Source organism: Pleurodeles waltl, chromosome 4_1 (assembly GCF_031143425.1).
Source record: "Pleurodeles waltl isolate 20211129_DDA chromosome 4_1, aPleWal1.hap1.20221129, whole genome shotgun sequence".
Classification (NCBI taxonomy): Eukaryota; Metazoa; Chordata; class Amphibia; order Caudata; family Salamandridae; genus Pleurodeles; species Pleurodeles waltl.
The window spans coordinates 61,047,214-61,063,178 of NC_090442.1; the positions used below are offsets into that span (position 1 = coordinate 61,047,214).

At 47.3% G+C, this 15,965-nt stretch overlaps 1 protein-coding gene across 1 annotated transcript in view; it reads right to left on the reverse strand.

The window, feature by feature from the left end:
* Positions 1 to 2,577, reverse strand: part of ELOVL1 (ELOVL fatty acid elongase 1) — an 86,776-nt gene extending 84,199 nt beyond the window's left edge. The window contains exon 1 of the mRNA XM_069227797.1: positions 2,466 to 2,577. The gene's annotated coding sequence lies outside the window, so the exon portion shown is untranslated. The remainder of the gene's footprint in view (positions 1 to 2,465) is intronic.
* Between the last annotated feature and the right edge of the window lie 13,388 nt (positions 2,578 to 15,965).

Sequence of the window (15,965 nt, forward strand, 5' to 3'; positions counted from 1 at the left end):
CAATGTCAAATCCGCCTACGTCACTATCAAGGATGCCACTGGTGACGTCACCGTGCAATGCTGTTTCCTTATGACGTCACTACCAGGCACCGAGGGTTTGACGGGGAGTCGGGCCCTTCCACGGATTGCTTTTCTAGGCATTATTTGCGGGGGGCGGACCTAGGTGCGCCCCGCACCCCCCCTTCTCCAGGGCTGTGTAGGAGGGCATGAGCCCCTGGCACACACTGGACCCCACCGTAGCACCGCTCCCAGGGCCGTGTGCCAAGGTCCCTCCTGGGCACTGAGGGACCCACCCTCCCCGGCTCTCTCCGCTCCCTCCCCAGGCCTCAGCCTGGTGAAGTCTCCGGGTGTCTCCGGCGCGGGGGTGAGCAGCCTCCTCCCTACAAGGGGAGAGGGGGGAGGGGCTAGCCGGCACTCAGTCCTTCCTTCCCGCTCTGGCCTGGTCTGACAGCTCTCCCCTCCGGGCCCAGCTCCCTCGGCACTCTTCACCCAAGGCTCAGCCTTCTCTCCCTGCTAGGCTGTCACGAGCCCCTCCCAGGCTGCGTTCTTTCAATCTCCGGCTTGAGTGTGAAACCCCCTTCCCTCCCAGGCTAACCCACCACCCCCTCTCTTGCACACACCCTCAGGCTGCCCCCTCCAGCCTTCAGAGACATAAGTGAGAGCACTCCCTTCCTCCCGCAGGCCTGGATCCCTAACCCACCACCAGGCCTGGACTGTCAACACACCCTCGGCACTCCTTCCCTCTGTTACCATCCCTTCCCAGGCTGGGCTTTCACCTCCACCTCCCGGTGCTAGTCAGTGACTCCTCCCCAGCCCTCCTCACCGGCCCTTCTCCACTACACGGTTACCAGTCTCAGGTTTGGGGCTCAGAAATCCCCCTTCAGACAGGGTGAGATTTCCCTCGCAGGTTCCCTCTCTCTCGCGCTGGGGTGTCAGTCCCCCACCCCAGGGCGGCAGCTCTTCCGCCCCCTGAGCACGGCTTGTCACAACCCCCACCCCTGAATGTCACTGTAACTTTACTGCCGAGAGCTCTTCAAATGTTGCCAAAGTGAGAGCAGAACTTGGAACCAAGAGAACAGGAAGGTACAGGGTGTCTCGGTTCAGACACACCCACAGCACAAACACACCCCCTCCCGGTGGCCTGACTGGCACACTCACCAGAGCTGGGTATGTGTTACACCGGACGTGACGGGGGACCCTCCAGCAGGCGGGCCTGGAGAGTGCAACACGGAGCAGAAAAGACAGAGTACATTGTGACCTCCCAAACGTCACATGCTACACCGGAATAAATCGCACCACAGGTTGTGCAAAGATTACCACACCGGACGCTTTGTACAGACACACCAAGATGATGAAATCCTGTCAGGGTCCCGTCCCACCGATGTGCAAAGCACAACCGTCGCGCGATGTTCACGACAGAAACCCCCCAGACTGTCCACATGCACGTCGCCCCACGAAAAGTAAACACCACGATGTCATTAGACGCAGTGTGATGCACAACAACCCTGGCCTACATCCGAGGCTACAGACAAATACAACGCCCTGTTTTTTTCCAAACAACTTCCAAGCACACCCCAAACAGAAAGTGCAAACGAGAACATCAGAGGCCCACCCACACCCACAGGTCTCCTACCCTGCCTGGGCAGGTTCACCCTCCATCCGCGGGCACCGGAGGCCGCGTCCTCCCAGGTGCGTCTACTTCAACAATCCCGCCCAGCACACAAGTCAGAAACGTGTTTTACTCCTTGCAAATACAGGAGCACACTCAAGTTGTGCAATCACTATTCCCGCCGGCGCTTTCTACACACACCGCAACCACCCCCGGTGCACTACTCTTGCAAGCACACAGAGCGCCTACAGCAGGTCACACACCCTGCAAACACACTGCCTTTTCACAGCCAAAGAGCAACGACTTCTAAATACCGCACACAACTCTGTCAACTGGTGAAATAGCCCTGGCCCCTGAGCACAACCAGTTCACAAGCTCGGTAAATGACTATTTCTTTCCACAGTTAAAAAAATAAAATAAAAAACACACACAATTACAGGATAAAAGCAACAGGCGTTGGCAATTCGTGTACACTTTCAGACATTTGTATAAGAACAGTGAAAATGAAAAAGACAGAATAAAAAAAATAAGTATCAGCTACAGGCTGGGTAAACTCCGGACCGACATTCGCCGCACAAACGCGCCGAATAAAAAATGTGCAACTGCACAAACTCGGCCGGTGTTTCCACCCGCGCCTGTGTGCGGTCACACTAACACAAGATCCGGGGGAGGGCGAACAAAAATGGCAACTTCACACACAGCAACCCAAACATGAACGCAGCAGTCATTAAAACACAAGACACCCCGCAACCCAGCAGACGTGGAAGATCACACTGAGAGACAGAGGCAGCGCCCTCCCACGGCACAGCCACTCGAGGTTACAATCCCCCCCTGGGGGACCGGAGGTCACACTCACCTGAGGGTCCCCGGGAGCAGCGTCTGGAGACGGGAGGCACCGGCCGGAGGGAGAGAGAGACCAAGGAGGGTGGGCGGAGAGAGGGAAGTGAGGTCTGTGAGGGAAGTGATCCGAGCCCCGCCCTGCCTGACTCACGGCTAGCGCCGAGCTGACCCCACCCTGCCAAGCGCAGCGCAGCGCCACGCCCGGGGCGGAGGGAAAGTAGTGAAAGGACAGAGGAGGTGGAAGATGAATTTAAGAAAAAGTAGAGGAAATAAAAGGGGAAGTGGCCAGAAAGGTGGGAAGAGGGAGGGTAAGAGTAGGCAGAAAGGGAGGGGGCAGGAAAAGAGGGGAAGGAGGTATAGGGAAGGAGGGAGAGAGAGGGAGGAGAGGAAAGGGGGAAGAGGGAGAGGAGAGAAAGGGGGAAGGGAGAAAAGGGGGAGGAAAGAGGAAAAGAGGTGAGGGTGGAGGAAAGGTAGTGAGGGGGAGAAAAGTGGGAAAGAAGTGAGAGGCGGGAAGGGAAAAAGGGGGATGAGAGTGGAAGGAAGGGAGAGAAAAGAGGGGGAGGGAGGGGGAAAGAAGGAAAAAAGTGGGGGAAGGGGTAGGAAAGTGAATGGAGGGGCAAAAAGGGGGAAAGAAGGGGGGATGGGGAGGATGAAGGGGAGGGAGGGGTGATGGAACGGAGGGAGAGGGATGGGGAGCATAGAGGGGGAAGAGGAACGAGAGGAGGGAAGTGAGAAGAAAGGAGGGAGAAGGGAAAAGAAGAAGGGGGAAGGGAGAGATGGGAGCAGGAAGAGGAGGGATGGGGAAAAGGAGGCAGGAGGTAGAAGTTGAGGGGGAAGGTTGAAAGCGGAAGAAGGAGGTGTCGTAGTTTGGACTCTTGTTCTAGGCAAGACTGCTGGTTTAAGGATGACAGTACTTTTGTTTGTAGGCGACTATGCCTATCCTACAACAAGTCTCAACTGTCGTCCCAACCCTTCCAGCTCACTAGCAGCACCTCACCAGAAACACAATAGTAAAAGGTGATTTGTGGCAGCCTTTACGCATGGACTCGAGAATAAGACATCTCAGGGAGTGTCGTGGTTAAAGGGAGATTACCCCTTTCTCACAGATACATTCCGCCGCCCGCCAAGGTTGTACCGCCGAGCGGGCGTCAATGCGGGCGCACTCCCGCCAGCCCCATTTTGGCATCCCCGCTGGGCCGGCGGGCGGAAACAGAGTTTCCGCCTGCCGGCCCAGCAGGGATGTCGGCCGCAACATGGGAGCCAGCTCCTAATGGAGCTGGCGGTGTTGCGGCCGTGCGACAGGTGCAGCTGCACCGTCGCGCTTTCCACTGTCTGCTGTGCAGACAGTGAAAAGCAGTGTGGGGCTGTGCCGAGTGCATGGGCAGTGCAGGGGCCCCCAGGTGCCCTGCGACTCCCCTTCCTGCCATGGACAGGCTGGTGGGAAGGGGACTCGTAATCCGCTGCCCTGGAGGATTAAAACCGCCAGGACAACCATGGCGGTAAACCGCCAGTCCCGGCGGTGTGACCGCGGTAATCCACAAGATTGTACCGCCAGCCTGTTGGCGGTACAATCGCCAAAACAGCCCTGGCGGTCTTTGACCCCCAGGGTTGTAATGAGGCCCATTATGTCTCATTCAAACACAGGAAATGACAAATATGCAGTAAAGTTTCAATAGTTTTATTTAACACAACTGCAATTTGCGATATGTTGCATGGGCTGCAATGATTAGGATAATGAACAGTGCAAGAAACAGGATTGTGAAGACGAGAGTCATTATTACAAAGACCCCCACCATCTTGCAATGCATGTAAAAGACATACGAGATGTAGTATGCCCTAATACCCTAGTGTGATAGGCCTAACCTCCTACATAAAGGAGAGCTGGGTTTTTTAAACCTAATCTGCCAATGCCATGTCCACGAGAGGAGCCCTGAACCCTCGTTACCTTGGAATGAGGTCTCTATCTCAGACTCTGCAGGGACAAGAAGACTGGGTCAGCGTCAAGACGACTGCTGCATCGGTATCAGCGATGGTGGCGATGCCCTCTGGTCGGAATCCCTCTGATTATCTGTTTAAAGTGTGATGTATTTATACAGATGTACCAGGACCCCTTGGCGTAGGTGTGTTCACAAACAATAGATAACAGACATGCTTGGAGCGGCAATTAATATCAACAATCCCTGGAAAGCATAGAGAGGGGAAATCCCTAAGTGTGAACACCTACTGTTTGTTTGTCTTTGTCGCTTGATCTTGACGCCTTAGCGCGGTGGCACTGATAATGCAAAGCATAACAAGTGGCCTAACTATAAACAAGGCAGCCATCTTAGATGAATTAAATAATTAAATGGGCTAAGACAGAGAAAGCTAAGTAGGTTAAAAGTCGGGGACACAAGACTGCAAGCTAAAGGCTAAGCTAACTCCTGTTATCCCATTAAAACAAACTAGGATTCACTACACCCTCCCCATTGCCATAACAGGTATGATGAAGGTACAGGAACCAGAAACGCTAAAATTGCTCTTAATTAAAAAGCTAAAAGCATAAAACTAGCTAAAAAAGTTTTTAAAATGTGTTAAAAAAGGAATAAAAACAGTTCAGCTAAAATACATATAGAGATGTTAATGTCAACCATGACAAGCACAGCGTGCAAGCGTGATCTCAAAGAGTGTCATCGAAGTCACCAACCAAGGACCTAAAAAATGAGTCCACATCATCTGATGTTAAGTCGAGTGCTGGGCGGACAAACGGATCCACAGAGGAGTAGTGAGCAGTAGTCTCTAGTGTAAAATCCTCGGCTGCAGTGCCGTCGTCCATGGTAGACCTTAAAACGGAAGGCTTATAGGTGGCCTTGCGGAGCAACCTCAGACTCAAGGGGCATGACCGTGTATGAACCCTCATTGGGAACACCAGCAGTTCGTGGTCCACAGGAGATGTCGGTGCAACAGAAAGACAGACCATAGGCAGATGTTCAAAGAGGCACCACACGTAGCAGAAAACTGGTTGTACGCACCAGAGAAGGGGCCGAAATGACAACGACCAATCATGTTCCAATTCCACCAACAAGGGTGCACCGAAAATCCGAACCATGCGTTCATGGCACGGCAGAGTTGGTGGGAGCAGCCCCATTGCTCTGCGTAGCTGGAAAGAAACAACCACTGCAAATCAGAACAAATAGCAGCACTAGTCCGCCAGTCAAAGCCAAAATAATTGGAAAGCCACCAAATACACTTGAAAAGAGCGAATGGATGGCTGACGGGATGACTCCGAAGACAGTCTGGAAGATGGACACGTAACCAGACCCGGCAGCCTTAAAGAAGTGGGTAATCCCAGTAATGCTTTAAGCATTGAATATTCTGGACACCAGTTATCCAAAGTTCTTGGGGAAGTTGGTATTTAATAGGGATTGTATCTTGGCTGATGATCTCGCAATCTGTAGAGCATACGTCTCTCTGGCGGATGTCAAGACGACCTCTTTTTGAAACAATATCGCCTTTAGCCTGCTCAGCTTGTCATAGTTCACATTAATAGTATCTATGTGGGGCCACATGTCAGATACTTTTATCTCTCGTGTGGGGGGGAGGGAATAAAACATGTCCACAACACGTAACGACCTTCGAGACCGAGATTGCGTAGGCAATTCCTGGTCGCATGCCGCAACAACTTTGATCATTCAGTACCACATAACTTCCATTGCAAAGTACATGAAATACCAGTCAAATCAAAGGGACGGGAGTACCCTTCAGAAAACAGGCCAAGTTTGCGACCCCCGCATTGCAAAGGCCGTGAAGGGACACCTGCTTCCATATCAGCGTTCAGACATTTATAATCAAAAGGCAGCTCCCACTCTTCCTTAATATAGCTATTGCCTAGTTGCTCGTACCTCCCCACTGCAAGATGTTTCAGGCAGCTTGAGAAACGAAAAGTCGAAATGGGTAAATTAATTATGCCATGTAAGAGCCAAATAGTTGAAGGACTCTCTGCTACCATGAAGGGCAACTTGTCTAACTTCTCTACGTGAAGCATGGTGAAACTAGCTTCTCTTTTAGCCATTGTCTGTTGTTCCCCGGAAAAATTTAAAGCAGTGAATAATTCTCTACCATTAATATATTTCCATGGAATGCGGCCATTTTTCAGTGTCTGTAATGTCCAACCAAGCTGCATGATGGAACGTAGCTGTGTCTGTCCATGATATAACCGGGACAAGTCTGTCTGAGTGATATCAATAGCAGACAACACTATATTTGATAGTGAATAAATCCTGTTGGACAGAGTATTCATGCCGTTGTCGACAACTGCTAAAGCCTTTTCTAAGTTTTCCTTATCCAATTGCCTTAAACGCGCAGCAGCCTCAATCTGTGAAAGTTTCCAGATTTAATTATACATAGCATATAGGAACCTTTTAGAGCATTGTTTCCTAGGGCCCAGCAGAAAATCCTGCAAGTCTACATCTTCAGAAAGAGGGTTCAGATGTTTCTTAACTGGGGCTAACGTGTTAGTCTGTACCCATTGTTGGCACACTTTACCCACACTGTATGTCGTAATTATACCTGTATGTTGACCCGATACAAAGCAAGGGTCTAGCCTGTTAATTGAAAAAAACCCTGAAGAGTTAAAAAAATGCACTTGACACTCATTAGTGTCAGTTGGCCATATTAACCACCCGCCGGGAATGGAAAGTGAAGAATTATAGGTACCAGCCCTAACCATTGCATCTAGTCTTTTCCCGGTGATATTAAGGAAATATTACCAATCTTTAAACCTTGCCGGAGTGGGGATACTGGGCGTATTCATGTCTTTAATTTTTGCTAACCCCAGACTGGATGTCTGTTGAATAGTGTCATTTAAGAAAATCATTTGCACAGGAATCAGGCATGCTCGAAACAAAGCCTCCCTACCCTGTATCTGCCAATCTTCTGTTCCCCATACACTTTTCAAGTCAATAGTGCTCTTCCAGTATTCGTAACCTTCAACTGCGAGCCGGGAAACAAAGGGATCTGAATAAATCAGTTTTGTATCAGTTAGCAAAATGTTCCTAATTTCTGCTGGAGGTAATTTAAAATAATACGACTCCCCGTTTTTAGTGTCATGCCCAGAAAAATATGTAAATTTATCAATATAGTATTTTGGGCTCCCCACTGGTGGTGTTGAACAGTGTTCCCACTGTGTGTAGTTTAATACTGGTCTGTGTCTAGTGGCACAGTGTAGGTAGTAATGTCCCCAATTGTTATAACAGAACATTTCCCCATAATTTATTGTATGTTCATATACATCATTACTTTCAAAAGCAGAATAGTCCTTCATTTCAGTTAGCATGGAATCAACTGTTTGGACATCCCAATCATCAGAGACAACATCAGGTGTAATTACATCTGTCATAGATATTTTTAACACGGATGGTATTTGAATAATCTCTGTAGGCCCGTATATATATAAAAGAGAACTTTGTCCCACACAATCCCATGAGAAATCGGTATTGCTGTAATATTTACAAGGGACAAGTCTCTTCGGACCTTATGCGAGGAATGATATGGAGTTAAAACTTCTTCAACAGGCTCAACAGAGGAGCGATCAGGAATATAGTGACCATTTATGAGCAAAAAGAAAACAGTCACAAAACCAACCCAAAAAAATAATGCTGAAAATGTCAAACAGAACCGTAAATAGTTCCATGGGTAGCTTAAGTAGTTCTTTTTGAGCCATTGATACAGCATACTTCTTGCTGAAACATTGTCAATCACAGTAGTGGATGAGTCTGAAGAAAAGTCATCAATGTCTATGAAATAGCCAGAGGTAGTCTCTGCAAACACGGGAGCCGGTGCATTATTTGTACTTCGATCCACTTCACGTGGAGGCTGTTGATAGACAGTTTCATCATTCTGTGATGTGTTGGTGTAAAAAACAGCCAAATCTTTGACAGGAGTTGTCATTGAAGTGGTGACTGAAACTAACAAAAGTTCATTTTCCGCCCTCCCCATGGTCGAGGAGGTGTCTGGAACAGCATTGGACATTGTTGCATAGTCCGTAGTAGTGTTGTTCTTCCTACTATGTAGATGTATGCCCTGTTGGGTAGTGAGAGGGGATCAGGAACCACCCAAGGGACCTCTTGGTCTACTGTGAAGGATCGGCCACATGGTGTAATTTGATGTCATCAATGGAAATAAATCTGTTTGTTCGAGAACCAGACAGTGGTGGTAAGATGACAGTCCTGGTACCTTGAATTCCCAAGACCGGTACAGGTGCTTTGTATGATGGGCCGAATTCCTTCTTCACAGCGATCTCCTCACGAAACAGATCCCCAACTTTAGGAATCCAGCCAGTCAAAGTTTTTGCTAAATCCCTTATTCCTAAGGTGGCAGCACTGGTAGATGATTTATCATCACAAAATTGCTGAAGCTCCTGTAAGACAGTGAGACGTTCATTTATGTCAAATGGTGTTTCTGCTGCCACCAAACCAGAGGCATCAAGATCTGGGGCATACATAGGTATACCAAAGAGAACCTCGTAAGGAGTGCGTCCCCCCTAGGACCGTCTTGGCAGATTATTCAGTGCTCTCTGGACCCCATATAGGTGATGTAGCCAACTGCGGCATGAACCTAATACTCGAGCTGTTAAGGACTGCTTTAAATTACAATTCCGCCTCTCCACGACTGAATTTGCCTCGGGATGGTATGGTGAGAAGTAATGGAGTTCAACACCCATCGTCCCCATGGCGTCCCTATATGCCTTAGAGTCAAATGCAGGGCCCTGGTCCGAATGGAATGCTGCAACCGCATATGTACAGATAAAGATCAGCAAGTCTTTTATAACAGTTCGAGCGTCAGCCGACCGCTGATGCCATACCCACAGTAATCTAGAACAAGAATCTACAGCGACTAGAATATATTTGTATGCACCATCAGGCTGTAGGGGACCACAATGGTCCAGGTACACACACTGTAGTGGCCTGTTGGACACTAAGAGGGATGTCTGCGGTGGACGTTTGATATTAGAACCCTTTATCTTCTGGCAAATGTCACAGCAAAGGACATATTTCTTTGTCCGTCTGCATAGACCAGGCCACCAGAAGCGTTTCTGTAAGAGTGTTTTTTATCGTGTTTTTTATCGTGGCTGATATACCATCTCATGCGATGCTTTTACTAGATCTAATCTCTGGTCTTCGTTGGGGAACACTCGATCTTCAACCCCAGGAATTGTTGCGTAGGCAACATTCTGTGCACTGATATGGTAAGAATAGTTTGTTGGGTATCCCTTTGGAAGGGGCTTGCCTGCAGCCGAAGCTTTCACGGCAGTCAGTATTTCATTATCCAATCTCGTTTGTGAACGAGTCTCTGCAGCCACAGAAGCCATAGCTACTGCTGTTTTGGCCGCTTCATCAGCCAATGTGTTGCCGGTAACGTGTACTCCTACACGTTGGTGGCCCAAAGTATGTACTTCATGGACACACAGTAGCTTATCCTTAAGATCAGCCACCCTCCCCCACAATGTTTTGTGTTTAATGGTGTTCCCTTTCGAATCTCTAAACCTGTTCAGCTTCCAATGATTAAGGTAATCATTGTATGACTGAGCGCAGTAGTATGAGTCGCAGACTATTAAAGTCAGGCTTCCTGGATCTGTGTGTTCGAGCGCTAGTATAAGAGCTTTAAGTTCAGCCAACTGAGCTGTGCAGTTCCCTAAGGTCTGCGTGTAGGTATTGCAAGGGTGGAAGACTCCATCTTCCATCACTCCGCTCACGGCTGCTCAAGCAGCTGAGAATTGAAGTTTATTACCTACTGCCGGTTGTGCAGAACCTTCAGTGTATATGACAGAATGGTATCTGCCTAATGGCAGGATATTTAGAGGCGCGGGGTACTCTTGTTCGTACTGGAGAAACTCTTGTGTCTGAAGTTTTGGATCAAAAATGTAATCGACATCAGTGGCGGTCACAGACGTTGCCCATTGTATCCAACGTGGATGTAATGATTTAGCGTTAAGAACGTTTGCTTTGGTGACGACCTCTAAGGCCGGCACCAGTGAAACCACAATAACACGTTTCCCCTGGGCAAGTGGTCTCTCTTTTATGACGGCCATCTGAACTGCTGTCAGAATCTTTTCTGTAGGTGCAAAACGCTGTTCTGCATTAGAGTATAAATGTGATTTATATGCTATGGGTACCGTGTCACCCTTGTTGAAGGTGACATAAGTAAATCCAATGGCACCAGCAATTATTCTGATGACCAAATTTGTTTTGTTACGTGTGTGTAATGTTTAGCTTCTAGCATGTTCTGTTGCATTTCCCTAAGGATGCGTGTGTGTTCAGCTGTCCAGTGTCTGCTGGAAAAATTGGGCTGAACCAAGTCATAAAGTGGCTTGATACGTTGTGCATAGTTTGGAATGTAAGTTCTGCCAAAGTTAAAGAAACCTAGTAATGACTGCAGTTTCTTAAGGGTGTTAGGAGGGTGCAGTTGAGCACATTTCTCTAAAAAGTGCGGGCCAGGCTCTTCCCCTCGTTCGATAGCTCATATCCCCGGAACAGTACATTGAGAAAGGCAATCTTACTTTTCTTAAAGTTGAATTTGTAACCGAGTTATGCAAATCCCAAAATGATCTGATCGACCCTTACAAGATGAATGTTGAGGTCGTCGTCTGTGAGATATATGTCATCCACGTAGGATAACGCCTCGGAATCAATATCATGTAAAATTGATGTTACACGGGATGAAAATAGCCCTGGGCTGTTTTTATAGCCTTGAGGTTAATGACAAAAGCGTTTCTGAGAGCCAAATGAGAACGCACTCAGGTCCCGACTTTCATGTGCTAAGTTCTGGCAGAAAAAGCCATTACATGTGTCTAATGTTGTTTTATATTTTTTACGCACTATATTGTTTATTAGTGCCGTGCTATGCGAATTTTGTACAGTAGATGTACGTGTATGGCTATTTAGGTGTCTATAATCAATTAATATTCTATAGGAATGGTCCGGCTTTGCAACGGGGAATAACGGGTTATTCATTGCAGATGTACAGGGCTCAATTACTCCCTGGTACTCGAGCTGGGTGAGGATCTCCCTCACCGGAGCTTTCGCTTCATGTTTAACAGGATATTGTGGCTGCGGTTGGGGTGTGGACCTAACAGGAGTGACATGACAAGGAGACTCCTTGTCCCAACCTACATGATTGCGATATAACGCAGGTGCCTGCGCTAGAGCCCATTCAGCAGCATAGGCTTCTTTTTCTGCTTCCGGAACAAGATCAGAAAAAGGCAAAATGACATCTTCCCCATGCGGGAGCTTACGGACATGTTCAGGTGGCCAGTCTCTTTCGGCCATAGGATATCACTAGTAAGTTCAACCCAGAATATCACACCAATGGTGCGCTCCACGTCTCCCTCTATCTGAATTTTTAAATCATAAACCCTGTAGGGTGAGGAGAACGCGGCCGTCTGCAGTTTCAACTGCAATAAAATTGCTAGTTGCTGTCGCATCCAGATGATCTTTCAGACTCTGGCGACATATCGTGACCTCTGCTGTGCTGTCTAACAGAGTCACTGCCCATGTCTTGTTCCTCAATAGTGTTCTCAAGTGTACTGGCATTTGTAGCTGTCAGTGCTGCCACCTTTTTCTTTTTAAACTGTGGCTTTTGCTGAGGAGTCTTTTCTTCTCTTTTAATGGTAGACTGCAGCAAGGCTTTCTTTTGTTTCACATATTTAGGACGTCAATCAGGACGGCCCCTTCTCTTGCTACATCTATCCGGTGCATCCGGGTGTGGAGAAAAAGCTGTCTTATTTCTTCTATCTTTGAAATCTTTTTGTTTTTCCCAGAGCTTCTTAGAATCTCTTGTGCCTGCTTTGTACCCTCCTTATGGGCGGTACCTTGTAACTCCAATTTCTTTGGCTTGGCTCCCAAACTATCCCGTCCTATACTAGTATAGATATTGGAAATAATTTTCAGCAGCTGTCTCTCTTGTTCCAGGTGTGGAGTTTCCCGGAGACGCTGGCGTATTGCCAGTGCTACTGCTTCCCCTTTATTATTAATAGTATTATTGAGGAAACCGTGTCAAAGTTCCGCATTAATTTAATCCCCAAATCCAAGGCTGGTGCAGCCCCGTGCTCATTCTGTATTTGTTTGAACATTTTCGGTAAATTGGCAGTGTCGGGGTACCATGTGTGGTAGTGTAAATAGCAGCGAAGACTGTACCCCATGTGGCACAGTCATCCACCGAGGGAACCATCCCAAAGGGCAAGCACATAGTGAGCAGTCTATGTTTTTCCTGTGGTCCCGTATGGGGAAACACAGCTTCCAGCTGATTCGTTTTCTGGGCAATCCAGAACGGTATTTTTTCCCGTTCTATGGGTACTTTACCCATGATAGTATGCACTGTTTGTGGATTAATCCCAGTAGCCAAATGGTAACCACCAGGTTCTGGCGGTGCTGGACGCGCTGGTGTGGTGTTCAAAGTTCGCATTACGAACTGAACTTGTCGTCTATATAATGTCACTAATTCATTATATAAATCTCGCAGATCTGCTATTGGCATATTTTGTATGCCTGGGTGAGGTGTGTATATGGCAAACATAGGCCACGTTGGTCCATCATTACTTAAGGGACCTAGCATCACTCATTGTAATACATGTGGTAGGGCGCCTTCAAACCAGTTCTGGTGCTCTTGGTAAGTGAGCGATATTTCATGATACTGGTATGCTCGGTACCGTTATCAATTTCATATGTGTGGCATGTATGTGTTCTTTGGTCTACCTCAGGAAAGGTGACCCAACAATAAAATGTTTCTGTTTGGTATGCTTCATTAGCTTCTATTATATGAATAACATCCCCGCCCTCATCTGTAAGGCCATGCTCTAATAAGTGTTGTATTAGTGCTTGTCTAGCATTCTCAGGAAAGTCAATGGCGTTAGCCATATTTGTTTAAAAAAATGGAACACCAAAATGGGGAGTAAAATCCTTTTATGAGTTCGAGCTCGAACAATTTACAGCTTAATCAGGTGTTACCTTTTCAGCTGAGGAGGAATTTCCCAAAGACCACGGATGCCTCCGTATAATGGTACTTAGGGTACCTGTTGTCTGTGAGACAGTGATAGTCGGGGTATCCGTAAATTAGTGCCTAAACACCATCGTTGGTGGTGCCATGTAGTAGTTTGGACTCTTGCTCTAGGCAAGACTGCTGGTTTAAGGACAACAAATCGCAACTGTCGTCCCAACCCTTCTGGTTCACTACCAGCACCTCACCAGAAACACAATAGTAAAAGGTGATTTGTGGCAGCCTTTACGCATGGACTCGAGAACAAGACATCTCAGGGAGTGTCGTGGTTAAACGGAGATTACCCCTTTCTCACAGATACATTATGTCTCATTCAAACACAGGCAATGACAAAGATGCAGTAAAGTTTCAATAGTTTTTATTTAACACAACTGCAGTTTGCGATATGTTGCATGGGCTGCAATGATTAGTATAATGAACAGTGCAAGAAACAGGATTGTGAAGACGAGAGTCATTATTACAAAGACCCCCCACCATCTTGCAGTAGCATGTAAAGACATAAGAGGTGTAATATGCTCTAATACTCTAATATAAGGGGCCTAACCTCCTACCTAAAGGAGAGCTGGGTTTGCTAAACCTAATCTGCCAAAGCAATGTCCATGAGAGGAGCCCCCAACCCTCGTTACCTTGGAATGAGGTCTCTATCTCAGACTCCGCAGGGACACGAAGACTGGGTCAGCGTCAAGATGACTGCAGCATCGGTATCAGCGATGGTGGCGATGCCCTCTGGTCGGAATCCCTCTGATTATCTGTCTAAAGTGTGATGTATTTATACAGATCTACAAGGTCCCCTGACGTAGGTGTGTTCCTAAACAATAGATAGCAGGCATGCTTGGGACGGCAATTAATATAAACAATTCCCTCGAAAGTATAGAGAGGGAAAATCCCTAAGTGTGAACACCTACTGTTTGTTTGTCTTTGTCACTTGATCTTGACGCCTTAGCGCGGTGGCACTGATAATGCAAAGCATAACAAGTGGCCTAACTATAAACAAGGCAGCCATCTTAGATGAATTAAATAATTAAATGGGCTAAGACAGAGCAAGTTAAGTAGGTTAAAAGTCACTAGGTGACGGGGGCACGAGTCTGCAAGCCAAAGGCTAAGCTAACTCCTGTTATCCCATTAAAACAAACTAGGATTCACTACAGAGGGGAGAACAGGAAGAGGGGCAGAGGAGGTGGAAGAGAGAAAAGAGTAGGGAGGGGAGAAAGGAGGGGTAGAGAAAGAGGGCAGGGAAGAGGGGGGAAGGGAGGAGGGAGAGAGGAGGAGTAAGAGAGAGGAGAGGAGGAGGAAGAGGAGGTGGAGGGAGGAGAGGGAGGGGAGAGAGAAAGGAAAGGGGGAGGGGATGGGAAGAGGGCAAATGGAGAGGAAAGGAGAAAAGGGGAAGGGGGAGGGGAGGGGGCAGTGCTCAGTGTTTCACATGAGTTGCATACAGAATAGAAAAAACAGCAATTAAAAAGAAATCTGAACAACTGACTGCCAATAAATGTCTAAATTAATTAAGACCAAAAAGCGAGGAGTTTCATCCTATGTGAGTAATTTTGTGAAATATAACCGTGGGCCAGTGTATGAAGCTTGTTTGAGAACGCAAAAAAGCATTTTTGCATGTACCAAGCCCAAACTGTGTGAATCGCAATTTGCGATTCCAAATCGGTATTTGGAAAGGGGTGTGTTTGGGGCGCGCCTTCCTAATACCTACTCACATTGGTATGCACAAATGTTTTGCGACTGAAATGCGGTGGCAAAACATGCCTTGTACCCTTTTGTTGTTGCCTCTTCCTGCCTACCAAAGCAAGGTTCTCTCGCTTTTAAAAGTAGTATTGCACCCTGGTAAGCCTAATGGTATGCTTCATCAGCAAGCCTTCATCTAGATACAATCTTGTATCTGCGTGGGCTCAACCTTGATAGTCAAGGGAGCTGCTTATGGAGGGATCTAAACTTAAAATTGCCTAAAGGTATACTAAAATATTTGATGATTTATGCTGGGCAATTCTTTGGCAAGGTTAAAAGAACAAGGTTGATGTGATAGAGTATACAATGTACTCGGACATCACTGGGTCTACATGTTTCAGCCATGTAACAGCTTTCTGGCCAAGTGGCTTTCTTCAGGACAATTTTACTCTAAGATCCCTAAGCTCTTCCCTGTTTTACGATTGCTAAAGTCTATACTGCTGCATACTCGGTGCTTGCTTAACTTCCTTTGTTCACATTCATTGCAGCCTGCCATGCCTACAAACCCTACTAAGAACTATCCTCAGTTGTATGTTTCTAGGCCAAAAAAGAGAGATAGTTAAGGCTATAACTTGTTTGTGTTCTAAAAAGTGATAGTGTTCAGTGGGCACTGCAAACAAAAATCATTTAGTGTGAGCGAACAAGTGGGCACGTAATTCCCCCCGCCCCCATCGTTTTCAGATGATCTCACTAAAGTCCAAACGCTATGGTAAAGCCTCGTGACATATTAATTGTTCTTTATCTCTGTTACGGGCAA